The 21910-nt window shown below is 41.1% G+C and overlaps 1 protein-coding gene across 9 annotated transcripts in view; it reads right to left on the bottom strand.

Annotated features, from left to right (window-relative positions):
- SHC3 (SHC adaptor protein 3) overlaps positions 1–21834 on the bottom strand; it is a 305996-nt gene extending 284162 nt beyond the window's left edge. For 2 of the 9 annotated variants that reach the window (XM_017949968.3, XM_031654810.1), the window contains exons 1-3: positions 21747–21834; positions 19547–19648; positions 17518–17622 (exon numbers count right to left, since the gene is read on the bottom strand). The gene's annotated coding sequence lies outside the window, so the exon portion shown is untranslated. Of the gene's footprint in view, positions 1–17517; positions 17623–19546; positions 19649–21138; positions 21701–21746 lie in introns of those variants that run through there. The other 7 variants (XM_031654811.1, XM_031654812.1, XM_017949969.3 and 4 more) reach the window with 6 other exon arrangements.
- Between the last annotated feature and the right edge of the window lie 76 nt (positions 21835–21910).

Below are 21910 nucleotides of genomic sequence, written 5' to 3'. Positions count from 1 at the left end.
GCGATCCCAGTTTGAGAAATACTGCTAAACATGAGTCTTAATTTGCCAGGATTATCAGTTAGCTTTACTTTCAGCTTCAAATAACAGACATGGAATTACAGAGGCTTGGCCAAATATGTTGAGTTTTCTCATTTGACAGAACACCCAGGAAGTGGTCAGCCAAGACCAATGCATCAGCTCCAGCATGCTGTCTAGGCTGCTCTGTTTGACATGCAACTTTCAGAATTGCAAAATTGTTTTCCACATCTAGACACTGCATCATGAACCAGGCAGAAAGACAGGCAAAGAAAGGCAAAAATGTCTATGCTCAAAAGGCTTTTTCATTCTATTCCAGAAAGAAATTCCTCCCATGGAACATCAGGTCCCTCTTATCCCTCACTGACCAGAGCTCAGACACATGCCTGCTTTTAACTGCAAGAGAGGCTAGGGAGTTGAGTGGTTTAGTTTCCAGCCTCCAAAGTAGAGGAAAGCAAGGAAAACAGCAACCTGACCCATAGAACCCAGTGAGCCCAGGGGTTCTTGTCCACTTCTATGCCGTGCACTCCTTTGGCAGTCTGGTGAAGCCTACGACCCTTTCTCAGACCAGTATTTTAAATATGTAAAATAAAATGCATATTCAAAACAAAACCAATTGTATGAAAATGTAGTTGTATGGCAGCTTGGGCTGCCATAACAAAATACCATAGAATGGGTGGCTTAAACAACAGAAATTTATTTTCTCATGCTTCTGTAGGCTGGGAATCCAAGATCAAGGTGTTGACAGAGTTAGTTCCTGGTGAGGCCTCTGGCTTGCAGAAGGCCATCTTCGTGCTGTGTGTTCACATGGCCTTTCTTTAGTGCTTCCTAGTGCAGAGAAGGGGAAGGAGTGGGAAATGGGGAGATCCTTTGCTTAGAAAACTACTAATCCTATTGGATTAAGGTCTCTTATGACCTCATTTAACCTTAATTACCTTTAAAAGCCCTATCTCCAAATACAGTCACATTGGGGTTTAGAACACCAACATATGGATTTGGGAGGATGTGATTCAGTCTATAGCAAAAATTATCAAAATATTTAAAAACCAAGGCTGGGCGTGGTGGCTCACACCTGTAATCCTAGCACTTTGGGAGGCTGAGGTGGGCAGATTGCCTGAGCTCAGGAGTTCCAGACCAGCCTGGGCAACATGGCAAAACCCCATCACTACTAAAAATACAAAAAATTAGCTAGTCGTAGTGGCACAGCACCTGTAATCCCAGCTACTCAGGAGGCTGAAGCAGGAAAATTGCTTGAACCCAGGAGGCAGAGGTTGCAGTGAGCCGAGATTGCACCACTGCTCTCCAGCCTGGGCGACAAAGCAAGACTTCATCTCAAAAGAAAAGAAAAAAAAAATGTTTTAACCATATGTGTGACATAGTATTATATATGCTTCTTGAACAGATTAAATAATGAGAGCTATCAAAAAGTCTAGTAACTACTATTAATTCTGAAGTAGTGATGAGTGAAAATTATATCTCAGGATGTTTGCAAAAGCTGTAATAATATAACTAATACTACTGCATTTTGTCCCCAACATTCACAATTGAAGAAAATGCTAAACTTTAGTACAGGAAATGTTTTTCCACCCAAAGGTATGAATTCCCTGGATTCTATCCATGAACTCCTTAAGGGATCCTTGCATCACAGGTTAAGGACCCTTGATTTTTGCCCATAAGAATAATGAATAACAAATTCATTAATGAATGAAATAACAAATTCAATAATGAATACAAAACGAACAGTACTATCTAAGTTCTGTGGAGACAAGGCTATTGAATAAAGGGAAAGTGAAGATAATTAAAGGCAATTTTTTTCTTAAATGAAGTTTGTTTTCAGCACTGTCCTTCTTCACTTTCTCAGCTGTCCAAAAGTTTAATACTTCTTCCAGGCATAACTTTCAGATCTCTTCCTGCCTACATCCTATTCTGCCCGTCCGATGCCTCCAAGTGTCCCACCATCAAAAATTACCACCTCCTCATTTCCACTGGCAAATCAGAACCTCGTCCCACAGGGCAATATATTTCAGCTGTGGACTACTAGGAAAATAATCTAATTAAATGAAATCATCCCGAGGGGTCAGCTCCTCAACCTAGAATGTTTGCATCCATCTAAAACTTTACTTTGTCACCCAAATAAATCTGTGATTATTAGGACTTTACATGAAATGTTTCCCTTTTGAAGGTGATTGCGTGAGGTTCCATCGCAGGCTGTCAGCACCTCTGCATACAGCCCAGCAGGCTGTGTGCTGCCTACACTATCCACAGAGACTATAATTTGAATGCTGTCCCAGGCGCTGTGTCACACACCAGAGCCAAAGAAGTATACTGCACATTCTCGTGGAGATTTTCAAACTTGAGAAGTGTGTACTTTTAAGTGAATATAAATCTCTCAGATCCCCAGGGTTAACTTCACATTTTTATGCTGGGTATTTTTATTATGTTACTTACATACAGAAATAGAATTAATCAGGCTTATGTCCTTTAAAAACAATAAAAATTTAATTCAAAACAAACTAAACAAATTAAGTGAAATTACAAAGGATGGATGATGTTTTACTGAAATCAGTCATGACTGCATGAGTATGATAAAGACCCTTAAAGAGAGAGGCTCATTTTGAGGTCAAGATCACTTAAAAACCATGGGCGCTATGATATATTAAATCCTTTACAAGTATACTTCATTCTAACAATTCAAAACCTTCACATGGTGTATTAGTTTAACCCTTGGTTTTCATTTGACGTGTTTTGTTTTGTTTTGTTTTTGTTTTTTGAGGCAGGGTCTCACTCTGTTGCCCAAGGTAGGGGGCAGTGGCATGATCTTGGCTCACTGCTGCCTCGACTTCCCAGGTTCAAGTGATCCTCCCACCTCAGCCTCCTGAGTAGCTGGGATTGTAGTCATGAGCCACCACACTGGCTAATTTTTTTGTATTTTTAGTAGAGACAGGGTTTCACTATGTTGCTCAAGCTAGTCTCAAACTCCTGGGCTTGAGCCATTCACCCACCTCAGCCTCCCACAGTACTGGGATTACAGGCATGAGCTACCACACCAGGCTCATTTGACATGTTAAATGTGACTCGTTCATTTCTTTGGCCCATAGCTAAAGGAGTACTAATGGGAACAACAACAAAAAACTTTGTCTCTACAATTAAGAAGTCATACAGATGATGCAGAATTAATTTATTAATGGGCCTTATCACAATTGTAAATACCTACTGTTATTTTTCACATATTTTCTGTGTGAAAAAAAATTCTGGTTGCTTTTATTTATGTAAATGGCATTAAATTATAAATTTCAATCTATTTTTCACTTTTTTGCTTAACACTTTCTAGATCAAATCATTTTGCTCTATAGAGAGACACATAGCTATAGGGTTACATATCTATAGATACATGAACCTTACAAATTTATATGAATTACTTTCTGGAATATGGAACCACAAGTGGTGTTGTTATGTACTAGGGAATATGCATACTTAATTTCACTAAGCATAGCCAGATTGCTTCCAGAAGGCATGTATCAACTTGTCCTCTACCATGAGGGTTCCTGTACTCCGCTGTCCTCACCAACACTTGATAATATGTGACTTTCTAATTTTTGCCACTCTGATAGCTGTAAAGAAGTTCACAGTTGTCTTAATTTGTCTTTCTCTGATTACAAATGAGGCTTTTTTTTTTTTTTTTTTTTTAGATGGAGTCTCATTCTGTTGCCCAGGCTGGAGTGCAGTGGCACAGTCTTGGTTCACTGCAACTTCCACCTTCCTGGTTCAAGCTATTCTCCTGGCTCTGCCTCCAGAGTAGCTGAGATTACAGGCACACGCCACCATGTCTAGCTAATTTTTGTACTTTTAGTAGAGACGGGTTTCACCATGTTGGCCAGGCTGGTCTGGAACTCCTGACCTCAGGTGATCCGCCCACTTCGGCCTCCCGAAGTACTGGGATTACATGTGTGAGCCACCGTGCCCGGCCATAAATGACTTCTATATACTATTAGTCTCTCAGATGTTTCCCTTCTATGGATTGCCCATTAAAGTTTTTGCCAAAATGCTGTTGGATTAGCTTTTGCTAAAATTCTGCTATATTTCTATTTTTTCTCTTGTTTGTAAAAATTCTGGGTCAAATTTTGATATTAATTCTGTATTGACTTAAGTTCCTTGTAAGTATCTTTTATCAGGCACCTGACCTCAGGTGTCCCTATTAAACAAAAATGCTTACTTTTCTTGTAGTCAAATTTGATCCTTTTTTTTTTTTTTTTTTTTTGGCCAAATGGTTACTGACATACATTCTGCCTTTTGTGATCCAAAGGTCACAAAGATATTCTCCAACACTTTCATCTATTAGCCCTATAATTTTGGTCACATTTTCTACACGTATTGGAAAAATTTTCTCAACTATATACTTTCTTCACTGGGTATTTGGAATCATTCTTATCAAATAGCCACTCCCCATACACATGCATCTATTTCTACATTCCTTATTCTGTTGCATTGTTTTATATGTTTTTTCCAGATTTCAGAATCATTTCAAAATTGATTTAGCTATTTGTGGATTTGTGATTTAGCTATTTCTTTATTCCTCTATATAAATTTTAGAATATGTTTTTCAACGTTCTCAAACAACTCTCTGGAATTTTCATTGGGATTGCAATGAATTTGTAGGGAGTATTGACATCTCACAATATTACATTGGCAGTACCATAAATGAGTTACATTCCTACATTTATACAGATCCTCTTTTGTTGTCTTCATAAAGATCTTGTGCATTCATTGCTAGGTTAAGTCTTAGATACGTTACACCAGTGCTTGCAATTTTTTTCACGATGGTATACATAGAAAATGATCATATTTGTATGCGGTAACAATGGGCATCGTTGTAATATTTCCAGTCTTAAAGGGGATGTGCCTAAAGTTTCTGCATTAATATGTTTGCTATAGAGTTTTGTATGTAGCTTTTACAAAATAAGAACATTTCCCTCTAGTCTGATAATTTTTATTATAAATCATGGTTCGGCTTCATCAGTTGCTTTTTCTGCGTATATTAACATTATATTTCTTTTTTCTTCTATTAATGCGTGAATTACACTGATAGTTTGGCTCACTGCCATAAATTCATTACCATTGAGTTTTTGAGAAAAATCTTACTTAATAATGATGCCATTTTTAATGCAATGTTGGGTTTAGTTAGTGAAATTCACATATGTGTTTTAAAATCTGCTTTTCTTGTACTATTTCCTCTCTCTGATTCTGGAGTAAAGGTTATGCTAGCCTCATTTTGTGAGTTGGACTTTTCCCCCTCTTTTTCTAGTATGTAGACCAGCTTGCTTAAAGATCTATCTTACCTAGGTTTTCAAATTAGTATATAGTTCATGTGTTTCCTTCATGGCCTATTCTAATGCCCTTCCAATGCTTCAGAGGTTGGAAAAGTCAAAGCACCTCATGGATTTCATTGCAACTGTGATTTTGGATGTAATTAGGTATTCCTCAATCAGACATACTTCTATGAGACTTGAATTAAGAACACAGATAAAAGGGGAATGTATCAGTTGTCTATTGTGCATAATAAACTGTCCCCCAAAATTAGCGACTTAAAACAATGATTTATTCCTCCTCAGGATTCCAAGGGGTGGTTGGACAGTTCCTATCCTCATTTTTCTTGGTCACATTAGGTGCTCCATTTCGTGCTGTAGGTGATACAGCAGGAGCACAGTCATCAGGGACAAACACCGCCACTTTAGGGTCCAGCTCCCTTTCTAGCCTCATGCATTTCAAGGAAATCACTTCTCCCCTAACTAAAGCAGACAGAAAAGAACAGACAGTAAAACACAGATAAGACAGCTCGGGCACAGAGGGAGGTGAGAGGGAAAGTCTCTTGGGTAACTGCCAAACTTCACCCTCATACAATGGGCCCCAGTAAAACCGTGGGCCTTAATAAGCACATTCCTTTCCCTTCAGGTGCATTAAGATAGGGAAGCTACAAGCAGTCTCGAGGGATATGCCTGCAGCTGCAGAAAGATGTATGGGAACAGACACACAACTCTCCCTCTCAGATAAGCACAACAAAGAGACACAGAAGCAGTCCATGCCTCTGATAAACTCTCCCACCCTGAATCCTTAAAAACCCTTAGTCTGTCAGAAGTCCCTCCCAGGTTTGAAATAAACCTGTTGACTGTCAAGCCACCTTTCATGTTTCTCTCCTCTTTCTTTCTTACATTTGCTGCCGAAACCCAGGACGGGTGTTGGGGGCAGAGGCTCTCTTGCAACCCAGGAAGCAGTGGGCAATGGCAGCTGATCCTAAGTTAACTCCTGGATCCTAAGGGTCTCTGGCCACCCTCCCCATCTTTTCTCCCACTTCACTTTTCAAGCAATTTGCATGAGGAGGACAACTAACCTGAAGGGAACTGCGAGGCTCAGACCAGGGCTCTCAAAACCCTCAGGTTTCAGGAATCCACCTCTGACCACTCGCAACAGGTTTTTCACTCCCTAACCCTTGCTCACTCTTCCTCCCTCTTTTCTCTCTCTCTCTCCCCTTCACGTGGCTCCAGTCTGGGAGGCCCTTTGCCAATTCCAACCAGAACATCCAACATCAGACACTAATTCAGCCCACTGGTAAGATCTGCCTTCTCCAGGCTTCCTCCTGGTACCGGAGAAAGTCCGGCCTGCCATCCAGGTCCTCAGAGGACCAATGGGACTAAGATAGAGGAAATCTTGGGGACGCCGAGTTCCTTCTCAGCCTAACTGGTCTCTTTCAGAAAGAGGGTTCTGGGTCTCTGTCTTTTGTCTGGGGACACCTAGAAAAAAACAGATCAACCCTGGCTTCCTTTTACCAGTCCTTTTGGGTGCCAAACAATCTCACATTCCTACATCCTCCCCATTGAATTGTTGTCTTCACAACCTCGCCAAACTTGGTTTATGAGGGACCCTAAAGCCAAAGTGTTTGATTTTCTACTGCAACATGGCTTGGCCCCAATACAGACTAGATAATAACAGCCGATGGCCCAAATATGGCACCTTTAACTTTCAAATTCTCAGGGACCCTAACAACTTTATCACCAGCAACAGCAAATGGCAAGAAGTTCTCCATATTCAGGCTTTCTTCTACTTTAAACCCCATCCCTCCTCCTTCTCCACCTTTTCAAAAACTACCCCAAGAAGTCAAAGCTCCTCTGCCATTCTCCCTCTCCAGGAAGTGGCCAGGGTTAAAGGCACTGCTCACGTGCATGTCCCCCTCTCCAAGTCTGATTTGTGGCAGATCGAACAGCTTCTGGGATCTTTACCTAAAAATCCCTCGCATTATCAAACGGAATTCCTGCACATAACCCAATCCTTTAATTTAACTTGGCATAACATTTATATAATTCTAACCTCCCCCCTCACCCTTAATAAAAAAGAGTGCTCAGCTTAATTAAAACGGATATAAAAGCTAAGAATATTCAAAAGGCCTTTACGTTTTTCTCTTCATAAATCTTGTTTTCCTAAAAAAAGGTTTGTTTGTTTCTCTCAGTTAAAATTACTTTTCTCCACTCTGTCTGCCACTCTTGGTGCATGCTTAAAAGACCCTAGAAAAACTTCTGGTGGCCTGGGACTCCCTTGGAAAACAGAAAAGGCACCACAAATCCCATTTTGGGAAAAATCTGTTTTCCTTGTGGAGTCCCTAGAATTAAAGGTGAATAAGTACCTCTCAAAATCCGTCTTTGTCTTCTAGCTATGCTTGTTTAATAAGCCCTGAAAATTGTTTTCCTAGCCCTGCAATTTTTTTTTTTTTTTTTTTTTTTTTGAGAACGTCTCGCTGTCTCCCAGGCTAGAGTGCAGTAGCGTGATCTTGGCTCACTGCAACCTCCACCTCCCAGGTTCAAGCAATTCTCCTGCCTCAGCCTCCCTAGTAGCTGGGACTACCATGCCTGGCTAATTTTTTGTATTTTTAGCAAAGATGGGTTTTCATCATGTTAGCCAGGAAGGTCTCCATCTCCTGACCTCATGATCCACCCGCCTCAGCCTTCCAAAGTGCTGGGATTATGGGCATGAGCCACCGAGCCCCGTGCCTAGCCCTGTTCTTAAAGGGCCTCACCTGGAAGTCAATAATCCAATTAGGGAATTAGCAAATGTAAATCTTTTAACTACTGGTTCTTCTGGTTGTCTGTGTGGCTACACATGTGTTATGTTTGCAATATCTATTAAAAAGAGCTCTAATTAATTAATTGGCCTAAGAAAAATAAGCACTTAAATAAAATATTTTTAAGGAAAATGTTAAGCAAAGTAATACTGTGTATATTGCCATTTTACTTTATTCTTCCGCTGAAGCAAAATTATGGGGTTTTATTGTGTGTGTGCTTTTGCTAGATGTCCCAGTTAGCTGTGCTAAGATACACTAGTACTATTTATAGTTTAAGTTTTAATTCTTAGGTATGTTCTCCAGCTCTAACATTGTTTTCCAAAGACACACTAAACTGTATTGCACAGTTCAAAATTTAATTACTTAAGGGATCAATCTGGGCATTGTTCTTGGTCTTAATTTAAGAGCAAACATAGGACATGTATATTATCACTATATTAATATTTATTTATTTATTTATTTATTTAGAGATGGAGTCAAGTCTTGCTCTGTCGCCAGCCTGACGTGCAGTGGCACCATCTTGGCTCACTGCAACCTCTGCCTCCCAGGTTCAGGTGATTCTCCTGCTTCAGCCTCCCGAGTAGCTGAGACTACAGGCACGTACTACCAAGCCCAGCTAATTTTTGTATCTTCAGTAGAGAAGGGGTTTCACCATGTTGGCCAGGATGGTCTCAATCTCTTGACCTCATGATCCTCCTGCCTCGGCCTCCCAAAGTGCTGGGATTACAGGCATGAGCCACTGTGCCCAGCAACTATATTAATTTTTTAAAGTTTTTATTTGACATTTAAAATCATGACAACAGATATTCACATTTAATGTTTATGGAAACTTAACAATGTCTTTATTAATAATTTTATTATAAAATTTCATAAACCATGTTTTTCAAAATAAGTTTATATGAAATCCAGCTTCCCAGAAACACTAATAGTTAAGTATGTCAATGTACTAAATCATTCACTTGTACCCATGGGGAAGATTTTAGTGTTATTGCCCTCCACAGTGGAAAACAAAAAGAAAAAAGAAACATGAAAATCTTTCATTTTTAAAATTAGATTAGGAAATGTTACATAACTTGGCTCTTTAGTAGTGTATACACTAGCATTAGTTTATACACTACTTTTGCCACTGGGGAATTCAAGTTGAAATGTCTCTCAGTTATATAGCTCTGGAATATACCTTCCATTCATAATTTCTGCTCAGATAATTGAATAGTTTGACATCTAGGTTACTTTCGTTTGTACTATAAAACAAAAGCAAACTACTCCAGTTTAATTTTTTATACTTAGAATATTGTACATTTTCTACATATGAGTACATTCAGATTAGTATCTATGTAGGTTCGACTCATGGATTCGAGTTATTATACCATATAACCCTATAAAATACATAGAAGTATTATTACTTTGCCTTTATAAGAACATCCAAGAGTCTGTTTCGATTTATGAATTCAGCATTTAAGCAAAGAGATTTTAGTTCCCAAAGTTGGAAAAAATTAAAAAACAATGAGGGAAGAAGGAATCAGGCCTTAGTGCCACATATTTTTCTCTTAGGTAGAGCCTCCTTCTTTCCAGAATGCTTTATTATATTTTTACAGACCTGATTTTCTTTTCTTTTTGAGAAGGAGTCTGCCTCTGCTCCGCCTCAGGCTGGAGCAGCAGCCAGATCTCAGCTCACTGCAAGTCTGGCCTCCCGGCTTGTTTACGCCATTCTCCTGCCCTCAGCCTCCCCCAGTAGCTGGGCCTGACAGGCTCTGCACCCACCTCAGCCTCCAGCTAGTTTGTATTTTTAGTGAGACGGGTTTCATCGGGTTAGCCAGGATGGTCTCGACCTCCTGACTCAGATTCAGTCTGCCTCGCCTCCCAAAGTGCTGGGATTACAGGCTTGAGCCACCGCTGCCCGGTTTTTGAGATAGAGTCTCGCTCTGTCACCAGGCTGGAGTGCAGTGGCGCGATTTCGGCTCACTGCAAGCTCCGCCTCCCGGGTTCGCACCATTCTCCTGCCTCAGCCTCCTAAGTAGCTGGGACTATAGGCACCTGCCACCACGCCCAGCTAAATTTTTGTATTTGTAGTAGAGACGGGGTTTCACCATGTTGGCCAGGATGGTCTCAATCTCCTGACTTTGTGATCCCCCCACCTCGGCCTCCCAAAGTGCTGAGATTACAGGCGTGAGCCACCGTGCCCCATCTATAGACCTGATTTTCTGGGTTAGAGTATAATTCTTATGCTGAAGCTCTAGCCTAAAAGAGCAAAATAAAGCTGTCGTCATTGTACAAAACATATTTATCACTTTAACAAGATCATAAGGGAACAAAAGTTAGGGTTTAAACTGAGTGATAATACTGTTTCAATCAGCATGTGCCTAAGATAAACCAGAATTGGCAGTTAATTTAGGCATCTAGAAAAATCTCATTTCCCACCAGTAAAAATATTCTGAGCGTCTAGTGCTCCTTAAGAAAATCTGGCAGCTGGGTGTGGTGGCTCACGCCTGTAATCCCAGCACTTTGGTAGGCCGAGGCGGGCAGATCACAAGCCTGGCCAACCTGGTGAAACCGCATCTCTACTAAAGATACAAAAAATTAGCCAGGTGTGGCGGGCGCCTGTAATCCCAGCTACTTGGGAGGCTGAGGCAGGAGAATCGCTTGAACTAAGAAGGCAGAGGTTGCAGTGAGCCAAGATCGGCCACTGCACTCCAGCCTGGGCGACAGGGCAAGACTCCATCTCTAAATAAATAAATAAATAAATAAATAAATAAATAAAATAAAATAAAATATGGCATACTGAATAAATAATGTTCATGTGGGAGCCAGGAGCTGGGTAAGCCTTGCCTTTAAACTACTCTGTGACTATAAAAATAAAGAAAGCACTTTTGGAACTAATAACACTTCACTTGTCAGTATCATAAAGAGTATTGCCCAATGGCTGGTCGCGGTGACTCACGCCTGTAATCCCAGCACTTCAGGAGGACGAGGCAGGTGGATCATGAGGTCAGGAGTTCAAGACCAGCTTGGCTAAGACGGTGAAACCCCGTCTCTACTAAAAGTACAAAAATTAGCCAGGCATGGTGGCGGGCACCTGTAATTCCAGCTACTCAGGAGGCTGAGGCAGGGAATTGCTTGAACCCAGGAGGCAGAGGTTGCAGTGAGACGAGATCGCCCACTGCACTCCAGCCTAGGCGACAGAGCGAGACTCCGTCTCAAAAAAAAAAAAAGAGTATTGCCCAGCTGAACTTTGCTCCCACCAGTTCAGTAGTTACTTATTTCTACCTAAGCACTCATCTTCCGATTTTACCCAAGTATTTAGGATTGAGAAAAAATGCATTACATTTGAGAGCTACTTCCCCCAAATTATAAAATAAGTCAGTGCTTTCCGTTTCACATGACAAAAAAAAAAAAAAAAAATTTAAACAGGTTTTACTTTAAAGTTAAAAATTGCTAAAAGTTACCATTACAACATGTAATTAAAACCGCTTTGAATGACGGATTTGCATGCAAGGTGTATAAAAACAGTAAAAAGTATTTTTAGTTAAAAATTATAAGAAGACATAAAAATGTACATTTTGCTTATGAATAAAAACAGTCATAAAATTAAATAAAAGTGAACAGTTTAATTTTAAAAACATTGTAGGTCGAAAGACGGCTGATTCATGAGGTCAGGAGATCGGTGACCATCCTGGCTAACACGAAACCCGCTCTACTAAAAATACAAAAACTAGCCAGGCGAGGTATGGCTTGTAGTCCCAGCTACTCGGGAGGCTGAGGCAGGAGAATGGCGTGAAACCTGAGTGAGCCAGTGAGCGAGATCCGCCACTGCACCTGTGCCTCATGACAGAGCTATATTCCCGGGCCTCTCAAAAACAAAACATTGTAAAATTAATCCTGCAGAAAACCCATGTAAACCGCCAACTAACTTAAAAGGGTATTTTATGTGTTTTTCTGTAACGAACACTGTACAAGGCACACAAGATTTTCTTAAAATGGTCATCCACTATTTAGCAAAACTTGTCAAGGGTTATAAAGGGTATGTAAAAATCTCACTTCATAGTCAAATTGGTTAAAATTAAATAAAGTTATCTATAAAGCTTCATTACAATTAGGGTTAACATTAAAAGCAAACCAATGCAAGGGTAAAATTTAACGTTCTCTCTTAAACAGAATTTTCATGTAATAGAAAAGGCTAAAAAATGGGTTTTGCTTTTCCAGATTGTTAACTCATCATTTTGGCAAAACAAAACAAACAAACAAAAAACAACTTATGGTAATCTAAAATTCTATTTCATAATATCAAGGGTTTTAAATTTTAAACATATTTAACAGCTTTCCCAAAATCAAACTTTAGTCTCAAGGTTGTCTTTCCCAACCCCTAGCTTTTGGGTGCTGTGCAGGACCCCTGAACCATCCGAAAAAGAGGTAAACAGGATTATTTAGCAACATAAGATTGCCAAAATAATGTCTGATAGGTTATATTTTAGGGAATAATACTAACATATGTTCCAAAACTGTATACGGTGTCTAAGGTTCTCCTGTCTAAATATGTACTATTAATCACAATTAAAGTTGTTTTGTTGGGTTATTGTAAATCACAAAAATGACCACATTTCGCTGTCAATTGCATTTCTAACTGTATCCAAACTGGACATCTTGTTATATATAGATAGCTGTTATTTTGTTTTAATTCTCTTCAAAACATGGTTTATATTGAAGCTGGGGAATTTTAACAAGTGCTCTCGAATGCAGGTTATTCACAACAACAACAACAACAACAACACGCATAGAACTCATGAAAAGCTAAAATTTTTATAAATATCAAGCAAAACAAAGGTTAATAAAATGGACTAAACTAATAGAAAACAAAAACAAATTTTTATCTTTTGCTTAGAACACTGCTAATCGTTATCTTATTTTTCAGAGTCAAGAAAACTTGTCTTAAGCTAGCTGCCGCCTTTAACAACCAAGTATACTCCTGTAAATAGAATGTGAAGCACGTTTGTTTCTCTCTGCCTAGTTCCTCTAGAATTTGAAAACTAGTTATAAGTATTCTTAAATTACAACAATATAGCTGTTTGTATCAGTGCATTTTCTTTTGTAACAGAACACAATTGGAAAACCTGGTTATTTTACCAAGGCTTTGACTGGACTGGTGCACTTTCCTTTAAGGAATCAAACTTGACTTACGAAGCCAAGAAATCCCTTGGAAACTGGCCTCATATTTTGTGTACACAGTCACTGTACAGGGTTTGTGATCTGTGGTAAGTAAAGAATGTCACTTTCTGACAGGCCAGGAACCCCAAGTTATCTTAAAACCTCAAGAGGAGAGGAATTCACCCAACTTACAGGTATTTAATGGTGCAAATCCATGGCTGGGCTTGGCTTTAACAAGTCTTATCTCAAATTCCTGTTATAAAACAAAGTTCCATCAAAACCGATTTAAAAGGCCTATGTAGCAAATAATTATTCTTGATGCACTGTATACAAATAATAAAGCCAAGTATAATAAAGCAAACCAGTCCTACCATGATTTGTCTTTTAATAAAAATGGGAAACTGAAGAGTGAAAATTATGTTTAGAAAACTATAGCACACTTGTTAAATTCTAGTCTTGCCTAATGTTTTTCGATTTTTATTATTCTCTAGAGTTTAAATTATATCTGTTACAGAAATCAACTCTTGGATACATTGCACTTAAGTCAAAGCCTAAAGAGCTGAGAGAGCAACCTCTAACACCCCTGGAAAACGTCCTATCAATGTAAAAAAATGAAATCTTAAGCCAAAAATCATAAAACATAAGTAACTAAGTGAAAATTACTCATCTTACTCAGTCTCATCCTTACCTCACTAAATACTTCTTGTCATTTCTACCTCTCCTTTTAAGCCAAATATTAAAACTTTTTTAACGGAAATTATACTACTATGCCACCCTTGCAGGAATTGCTTTACTCCCTCTACTATTTGCAGTAGGACTATATACTGTAGCACCCTCAGGGTGGAATATCAGACAGAGAATCTCAATTACTGTAGCATTTTGCTTAATTATTATCCTCATAGCAGGAATAACAGTTACGAATGGAAAATAACACATGGGTCTTTCCAAACATGCACCTCTGCCTGTCATTAGGAAAGAAATGTTACTTCTGTCTCAACCAATTGGGCCTAGTAAAAAAAAAACTCTGCTGAAAAGCCTAGGACTGTTTTTACCCTGCCTAATTAACTTTTTTCAAAAAATTTTAACCGACAGAATCACAGCCATTTTGCAGACAACTACCCAAAAACATCTACAGACGGTGTTGCTCCTGCAGTCAATCCAAGACCAAAAAACTCTCTCCCGACACCATCAGCAGGAAGTAGCCAGAAAGAACACATCACCCCTTGTCCTTTTATAACTATAGGGTCTGGAATGACAGAGCAGGAGCACCGTCATATGGGATAAAGACCGCCCCTTTAAGTTCCAACTCCCTTTCTAGCCTCATGCATTTCAAGGAAATCACTTCTCTTCTAACTACAAGCAGCCAGAAAGAACAGACAGTAAAACACAGATAAGACAGCTTGTGCACAGAGGGAGGTGAGGAGAAAGTCTCTTGGGTAACTGCCAAACTTCACCCTCATACAATGGGCACCAGTAAAACAGTGGGCCTTAATAAGCACATTCCTTTCCCTTCAGGTACAATAAGATAGGGAAACTAAAAGTAGACACTGGGGGGGATATGCCTGCAGCTGCAGAAATACGTATGGGAACAGATGCACAACTCTCCCTCCCAGATAAGCACAACGAAGAGACACAGAAACAGTCCAAGCCTCTGATAAACTCTCCCACCCTGAATCCTTAAAAATTCATAGTCTGTAAGAGAGTGCGGCTTCTGACCTAACTTGGTCAAAAGTCTCTCCCAGGTTTGAAGTAAACCTATTGAGTGTCAAGCCACCCTTCGTGTTTCTCTCCTCTTTCTCTAATTCTTACAGTAGGCACATGTTTAGCAGCTGGTGCTACTGATGGTCAAGCAACTTGGTTGTCTTCTATGTGTCTTGCTGATGATCACATTCACAGGCAGCCTTTCAAGACAGGGAAGGTAGAAATTGACATGCCTCTTAAGGACTAGCCTCAGAAGTGGTATAACATCACTTCAGCCACATTCCACTGGCCAAAGCAAGTCAAGACCAGACCAAGAGTGAAGAAATAGACTTCCCCTATCTATGGAAAGAGTAGTCAAGTTGCTTTGCAAAGGAGCATGCATATTAGGATAGGAAGTATTTGCTACAATAATTTCAGTTTACCCCAAGGAGGCATGCAGTACTTGAAGCATCTAATTTTGCTATTGCAGATGGTAACAGAAACAAAGCTACTGTAGCCAATGGTTCTGGTAATGGACTCCTAATCTCTTTCAACTTCCTAAATTTATCAGCAGCTGCAAAGATATCAGCAGACTGCAAAGCCTTAGCATGCACCAAGTTCCCTCTTAGCCTCTCTCTATTAGCCACATTCGTTTCTGAATTGGTAACAATAAACATTCTCTACATCTATGCTTTTTTAGACAACAGTAAAACTTTGCTTTATTTTTAATATATCTTGCATTGTTGTAGTGAATTTATTTTTATTCTTTTATCCAATACATTCTCAACAGTAATCCATTTTCTTCTTGGAGCCAGTGAGGCTTTTGAGATTGCCATTGTCAATCTATTCGTGCCGCCTTGTAGGTGATGTGCAATTTCTCCCTGGAAGCTTTTAGAATTTTCCTTTGTCTTTGATCTTCTTAAATTGCACAATAATCTTTCTGTGGTTATATATTTTTTTATCTATACTGTTCAGCACTCTATAAGCCCTTTCAATCTAAATATTTTATCTTTCTTTAAAACTAGGGAATTCACAGCCATTATTTGTACAAGTATTTCCTCCCTTCTGTTTACTTTTTCTCTCCTTTTGGGACTCTTCTTTAATGACAGTTGTCACCTCTACTTCTAGCCTCCATGTCTTTTTACTTTATATTTTCCATCTCTTTATTCCTTCCTAATGCTTTCTGGGGCTGGAATTCAACATAATCTTCTAGTTCAATAATTAGCTCTTCATTTGTATCCACTGTGCAGTTTACTTATTAAATTTTTTATTTCAACTATTTAGTTTTCAATAACATTTCCATGTGACTTTTCCTTAAGACTGCAGTTACTAAAATCTTTTCAGCTCTTTTATATTTACAACTTATATTCATAGTTGTAAAATAACTTTTAACTAACTACAAAACTAAAAGGCTTTAAAGCATTTGATGAAATACAGTATTTATTTATGATAAAAAATCAGCAAGCTAGGAACAAAAGAATTCTTTTTTTTTTTTTTTTCCTTTGTTTTGAGACGGAGTCTCGCTCTGTCGCCCAGGCTGGAGTGCAGTGGCCGGATCTCAGCTCACCGCAAGCTCCGCCTCCCGGGTTCGCGCAATTCTCCTGCCTCAGCCTCCCGAGCAGCTGGGACTACAGGCGCCCGCCACCTCGCCCGGCCGGAACAAAAGAATTCTTAAAATGAGAAAGGGCATCTACAATTACAAAGCTGCAGTGACCATCACACTGAGATATTGTTTCTATTAGTCACATGTAGTTCATAGGTACAGAGGTCAAACATCCAAAATAGGTATGACCAGGCTAAAATTATGTCAGCAGGACTGAGTTCCCTCTGGAGACTCTAGGGAAGAAATCTATTTCTTTCTTTTTTCCAGCTTCAAAAAGCCACCTGCTGCACTTGCCTCGTGGTCACATTACTCTGACTTCTGTTTTCATCCCAGCTCCTTCACATACCCTCCTGTCTCCCTCCTCTAAGGTCCCTTGTGCTAATATTTGACCACTCTGATAATCCAGGATAATCTCCCTATCTTAAAATCCTTAATTTCATCACATTTGTAAAGTCTCTTTTGCTGTGTAAGATAACATTTACAGATATCAAAGATTAGGACATGAATATTGCTGTGGTTTGAATATGTCCCCCAAATTTCACGTGTTGGAAACGTAATCCCCACATTCATATGTTTATGGTATTTGGAGGTGGGGCCTTTGGGAGGTAATTAAGATTAAAGTCATCAGGGTGGGGTTCCCATGATGGCACTGTGGCTTTATAAGAAGAGGAAGAGACACCTGAGCGGGCCAGCCCTTGTCCTCCCTCCATGGGATGCCCTCCACCATGCTATGATGTGGTAGAAGGCCTTCACCACATGTGGCCCCTCTACCTTTCACTTCCCAGCCTCCAAAATGGTAAGAAATAAACTTCTTTTCTTTGTAAATTACCCAGGCTGTGGTAGTCCTTTATACCAACAAAAAATTGCCTAAGACAGACATCTTTGAGGGCCGTTTTCCTGTCTATCACATTCATCTTCCTACATTCACTTCCCACAACTTTCCTTTCCATGACTTTTACACTCTAAGCCAAACCTGTTCTGCATTTTCTGTGTGTACCACACTTCCTCACGCCTTCACAACTGCCAATCCTTCTACTGGAAAAGTGCTTGGCCCTCCTGGTTTTCTACCTGTGGAACTCTAAGAGACAGAACAGAATAGTGGGTAAGAGGCCTAACTCTGGAGTCAGACTGCTTGGGCTCAAATATGAGTCTGTCACTTACTAGAGATTTTTGGTAAATTGTTTGGTTTTGTTTTAACCTAGATCTAAATGCCAGATTGTAACAAACACAAGAAACAAAAAAAAACCAGGGAAACTGCACCACAAGGAAACAATTACACAGATCCAGAATGTGTAATGTTCCACAGGCAAAAATGACCTGGTTTGATGAACTGATGCTAAAAAAGGTGGCAGGGGTGTGTGCGGGGAAGGTGTCTATGTAGGTAGAGGTCGGGGGGTTGTTTAAAGAACACTAAAAGGGACAATAACAAACTGTGGCTGGGTGCGGTGGCTCACGCCTGTAATGCCAGCACTTTGGGATGCTGAGGCGCCCAGATCATCTGAGGTTGGGAGTTCGAGACCAGCCTGACCAATATGGAGAAACCCCGCCTCTCCTAAAAATACAAAATTAGCTGGATGTGGTGGTGGGCACCTGTAATCCCAGCTACTCGGAAGGCTGAGGCAAGAGAATTGCTTGAACCCAGGAGGCGGAGGCTGCGGTGAGCAGAGATCGTGCCATTGCACTCTAGCCCGGGCAACAAGAGTGAAACCCCATCTCAAAAAAAAAAAAAGAGAGAGACAATAACAAAATGAAAGATGTAGGCCTAAGTTTGAAAGCAGAGTTAAACATACTAACTGTAAAAAGCTTTGGTGGGGCAGTCAGGGGAATGTGATTCTAAAACAGCTATCAAAGAGTATTAAGGACCTCTAAGTGTAATAATGACGTGGTTAAGTATTTTTTAAAAAATTTTCCTGAGATGCACACCATAAACACAGAGATACACTGAAAAATTTTATTCAGGAGTGAACTGACATATCTGAGATCTCTTCAGTAACATTCTAGGAAAAAAAAAGTTACAGGGGAACAGATGAAACATGATTGGCAAATGGAAATTGCTGAAGCTAAATTACTAGAACAAGTCGAGTATCCCTTACCCAAAGCACTTGGGACCAGAAGTGTTTCAGGGTTTTTTGGAATTTGGAATATTAGCATTTTATTTACCAGTTCAGTATCTCTAATTGGAAAATCTGAAATCTGAAGTGCTCCAATGAGCATATCCTTTGAGCTCGTGTCAGTGTTGTTCAACGTTTTGGACTTTTGGAGCATTTCGGATTTTCAGATTAAGGATGCACGTACGTGGGAGCTGATTCTATTACACCATGTGTTTGAAATTTTCACAATGCAGATGGTCCTTGACTTACAATGGTCCAACTTACAATTTTTTTTGACTTGTCAGGATGTAATCCCATTGTAAATTAAGGAATATCTGTACATTCACTTAAAAATATATCTCCTAGGAAGTTTTTTTCCCCCCAGGTTCTGCCAGAAAGTAATTTCCTTGTCCATTTTCCTTAACAGTTTATTCACATTTTTGCCATCATAGTAATTATTATATCTAATTACGTTTATGTTATTATACTGTGCCTAAAATTTACTTCCTATTGTGTGCTTATGTGCAAGGGACTCTGCTATGTGCTGGGCACTGCATGGTGAACAAAACAGACATGGACTCTACACTAGCTTCACAGAGTTTTGTTTTGTTTTGTTTTGAGACGGAGTCTTGCTTTGTCGCCCAGGCTGGAGTGCAGGGGCTCAATCTTAGCTCACTAACAGCGAGTATTTTATAGTGCAGATAGGGAGACAAACACCTCCTAAGCAAACATACAATTGCAACAGCGGGAGAGAAGCCAAATGGAGTCGGTGGCAAGGGCATAATGGGGAAATTGAGGAACTTTCTCTAGAGAAGGTAATTAAGGAAGGCCTTTCAGAAAATGAAATCCTTAATCTGAGACCTGAAGGATTCCATCACATGTGAACGAATGTTTGTGTCTGCTCCTACTCACCAAATCATGCGTGGAAATTCCAGGCCAGGTGCTGTGGCTCACTCCTGTAATTCTGTTACAGGAAAGGGGTCCGATCCAGATCCCAAGAGAGAATTCTTGGATCTGGTGCAAGAAAGAATTCAGGGTGAGTCTGCAGTGCAAACTGAATGTAAGTTTATTAAGAAAGTAAAGGAATAAAATGATGGCTACTCCATAGAGAGAACAGCTGAGGGCTGCTGGTTGCCCATTTGTATGGTTATTTTTTGATGATAAGCTAAACAAGTGGTGGATTATTCATGCCTCCCCTTTTTAGACCATATAGGGTAACATCCTGATGTTGCCATGGCATTTGGAAACTGTCATGGCACTGGTGGGAGCATAGCAGTGAGGAGGACCAGAGGTCACTCTCTTCGCCATTTTGGTTTTGGTGCGTTTTGGTTGGCTCCTTTACTGCAACCTGTTTTATCAGCAACGTCTTTATGACCTATATTTTCTGCTGACCTCCCGTTTTATCACGTGCCTTAACTGTCTGGGAATGCAGCCCAGTAAGTTTTAGCCTCATCTTACCCAGTTCCTGTTTAAGATGGAGTTGCTCTGGTTCACTAGCCTCTGACAATCCCAGCACTTTGGGAGGCCAAGGTGATCAGGTAACTTGAGGTTACGAGTTCGAGACCAGCCTAGCCAAAATAGTGAAAACTCGTTTCTACTAAAAATACAAAAACTAGCTGGGCGTGGTGGCGGTGGCCTGTAATCCCAGCTGCTCTGGAGCCTGAGGCAGAGTGGCTTGAAACTGGGAGGGGGAGGTTGCAGTGAGCCCAGATCACACCACTGCACTCCAGCTTGAGCAAGAGTGAGACTGTCTCCAGTAAAAAAAAAAAAAAAAAAAGTAAATTCCAAACACCCTCTTCCTCCAAGTCACTGTATTAGTAAATTAGCAGGTGGGGCCTTTGGGAGGTAATCCAGATTAGATGGTCATGAGGATGGGGCCCTCACCATGGAGAATATAAATGTCCTTAGAGGGCCTGTCTCCTCACTTATTCAGAAACCTGGAGAAGTCCGTGGTCTGCAGCGTGGAAGAGTGCCCGGACCTCTCACTTCCAGCCTCTAGTCTGGAGACTTTGTCTAAGTCACCCCGTCTGTATCACTTAGTCACAGCCACCCTGAGCCCACTAGCCTGTATTGCGCTGGAGCATTTCGCATAAAAAGAAATTAATATAAAAATGACACGTGCTCATTGTGGAAAACGTGAAAAAATACCAAAAAGATCACTTTTAATTCTAATGCATAAAAATAACCACCACTTACATCTGTTTCTCCCAGTAACTTTTTTATATGAACGAGTGTTTTTAAACTAGGGTCAGTATTAAAAGACCAGAAGTAGTTTAACATCATCTTAAATCCCCTTATCCAGGAATTAGCATTTGTATTCTCGGCCGCTGCAGAATGTTACTTTAATCCCTCAAACTTTCCGTGGCTTGGGTCTGCCCTGGTTTTGAACACTAGGTTAGGCTACAAAAAGCATCCTGGGTCTCTGGCCCATTTCTTTTTAGAGACGGGGTCTAGCTCTGTTGCTCAGGCCTGTCTGGAACTCCTGGGCTTAAGCGAAACTCCACCTGGGCCTCCCGAGTGACTGCGCCGCCACCAAGCCGGCTCCCGCCCTCTCTCTATGCGTGGCTCCGCGGGCTCCATTCTCCACACACTTGTCTGGGGGGCGCCAGGAGCCCCTCACCGGCCAGGCCGCAAACTCAGTAAGTGCACGAGGCTGCGGACCGGTCGGCTGCGCAAAGCAGCCCCAGACACAGCCACGACGCGGCCGCCTGGCGCTCCTCTCACCCAGCCGACCGCGCAGCCGCCCTCCCTCTCACACCAAGGATCCTTTCTGCCTTTTACTATTTTTCAAAGCGGACCTAGGCTCCTGGCTCGAGTCTGAGGGGATACAAGGCGTCACGAGGGGCGCCATCACAGCGCCAGGTCGACAGCTTCCGCTGAAAGCCCTGTGCCGCTCAAAGCCCCGTGGCCCACGCTTCCGGCCTCGACCGACTAGGTCATCAACAAACCCCGGGATACCTCGCTCCACCCTCAGGTCCTCCGCCCCAACGGTTCCGTGTCCTAGAACTTTCCACGTTCCTGCGCACGCGCTCTGCGACGCTTAACGTCCAGACTCCGCCCTCCTCTTGCCACGCCCCTGCCCGTCAAGGGCGCTCCCACCCCCGTGCCGTACCTATTCTCCACTTCTTCCCGCGGGCAACCTCGCAACAGATCTCTGATTGGCTGACCCGGGAAGCCGACTTCGTGAGGCGGTGGCGACGATAGGCTGGCAGCCGGCCGACTTCCGCAGAAGGCGATTGGTCGGTACTGCTGTCCAATCGGCGGCGGGCTGTCGGA

Source organism: Papio anubis, chromosome 13 (genome assembly GCF_008728515.1).
Source record: "Papio anubis isolate 15944 chromosome 13, Panubis1.0, whole genome shotgun sequence".
In the NCBI taxonomy this organism is placed as follows: Eukaryota; Metazoa; Chordata; class Mammalia; order Primates; family Cercopithecidae; genus Papio; species Papio anubis.
Note: the sequence above shows the minus strand (reverse complement) of the source record. Positions and strands in the feature narration are given on the sequence as shown.